We start from the raw sequence: 2,421 nt of genomic DNA, 5'->3' as shown, positions 1-2,421 counted from the left end.
CACAAAATAAGATAAGATACATTAAAAATGTTTTTTTTTCTTAAAGCAAAATAGTTGAATGGAGAAGATATAGCTATATAAATTTTCCACATGAAATGCAAACAAACTAAAGGCAATTGCATCAATTTTCAAAAGAAAGGTTTTAATTGTGAAAAAAAAAAAAACCTAATTTTTTCCAAGGAAACAAGACCTGAACCAAGTACATAAACTATAGATCGAAAACAAGGTGTAAAAGTTCGGTACAAAGATTGGAAAAATTTATGAGTAAAAACTAGAGAGAAATGCCCTCAGATCTCATAGTATATATAAATAATCAAAGGCAGTTACTGAGCCAGTGACGTTCATCAAAACCCCTCCAGAATAGAAGTTTTCATCATCATCATCATCATCGCAAGCACCAACACCAACACCAAATTTAGTGCGTGTGTGTGTATATGCATTTGAGAGAGAGAGAGATAGAGAGGAAGAGAGATAGGGGAAGGAAAGTGATGAACTTAAAATCACAGGATAACTGTCTCAATATATTTTTGACATGTGCATCATTGGGCATCATCATGAACCATCATCTTTGAACCTATAAATATATTGTACCAGGAAAATTATATTTTTTAAAAAAAATAAAAGAACCATGAACACGAACAGTGCCCTCAGAAATTGTTAACATCCATTAAGGCAGTGATCACCGCCTGCCTCCACCATCTTTTTCCCACTGTCATTTCACATTATGTAATAACAATAACAATAATAATAATAAGAGAAAGAGCGACAAGAGGAGGAGGAGGAAGAAGAAGATTGCAACAACACCAACAACTGCTATAGTAGAAGAAGAAGAAGAAGAAGAAGTAGCAACATATTTTGCAAGATGGCAGTGGGAAAAAAAGGCAGAAGGGATGAAAAGGCTTTGAATTATGTTCAAGTTCCAGCTTACAATAAGCATTCATCACTGGGCACATAAAAAAGGCTCAAATGACAGCAAAATATAGCCTTTACATTTTGTAAAACAACATATAAAAGGATCCATTCTGCTACAAAGAGAATAATACAGCAGGAACATATTTATACTATCCCGCACAAAAAAAGAAGCAGCAAACTAAAACCATAGAATATGCAACTGAAGTACTAAATAGTAATCCAAGCTTGTTTACACTATCATTTATTCAAAGCCCTTCACACAGCATACATGAAAAATTTATTCTATAAAGGCTAAATACTTTGAACCTACAGATTCCCTCAGATCTCATAGCTACAAGAAATTCATATACAGCATTTGCAGCATGCTTTATCCATATCTCCGTGCACCATCTAGATATGAACAAATCAGTGCAACCGCTCATTAGAAAATGTGATCCATCATTGGGCAGGATACAGAATTTCTCATCGGACTTGCAAAATGAAATCAATTTTTATGTAGCAACTTGGCCATCAAAAGTGAATACAGAGCCCTCAGATTCCATAGTTAGCTACAAATGACAAATCATCTACAGCTTTTGCAGCTGGTTTCATTCACAGCCTTCAAGCAGCATATCGAAGATGGATATATATATATATATATATAAACAAACACACACACAGACACAGACACATACACATACACACACACACACACACACAGAGAGAGAGAGAGAGAGAGAGAGAGAGAGAGATGGTGCTGCTCGGGTTATGAACAAAACCTTGTAGCATTTCAACGGTGTTTTTCTTTCATCATTGGGAAGTACAAAAATAATTGCCACAAATTTCAGTTGAAAGAATTAAAAAAAAAAGAAGGAAATTTCAGTTCTCAGTAATCTAAGAAAATAAGAGCAGCATATAAAATCACACAAAACCCCTGACATAGTCCTACGCTACTTGGGTCACAGAAGTTTAACCATCAAACTATTGTTGTCATTGATTGAACGATGAGGCAAATGCAAACAAAACAAAAGCTACTTGGAATTGCATGACGGTCAAGAACCCCCCATTTAGATTACATGAAACCATAGGGTTCAAATATCCAAGTAGTACCAAAATAACAATAAAAAAATTAATCAAAACATCATAATATTATAGTTTGCGCATTTGGATCAATAATGCAGTGAAAGTAAAGGTAGATAAGCTGTCGTTGCATGCGTCAATCAATATTATCTCGGAAACAAAAAGCCAAAAAAGGGTTTGCCATAGAAAACAAGAGGTAGGAAATGCCCTCAGATCTCATTACTTATAACGAAATAATCAGTGACAGTTACTAAGCCAGCGGCGTTCATCAAAAGCCTTCCAACAATGTATGATTGTTGTTGTGATCATGATCATGGTCATCACTACTACTGCTGCGTCCACCACAACCACCACCACGACCATCACCATCAACACCACCACCACCAACTTTTGAGTGTGTATGTATGTATGTATACATTTAAAAGAAAGAAAGAAAGTAAGAAAGATATA

Source organism: Arachis duranensis, chromosome 1 (genome assembly GCF_000817695.3).
Source record: "Arachis duranensis cultivar V14167 chromosome 1, aradu.V14167.gnm2.J7QH, whole genome shotgun sequence".
Taxonomy (NCBI): domain Eukaryota; kingdom Viridiplantae; phylum Streptophyta; class Magnoliopsida; order Fabales; family Fabaceae; genus Arachis; species Arachis duranensis.
Note: the sequence above shows the minus strand (reverse complement) of the source record.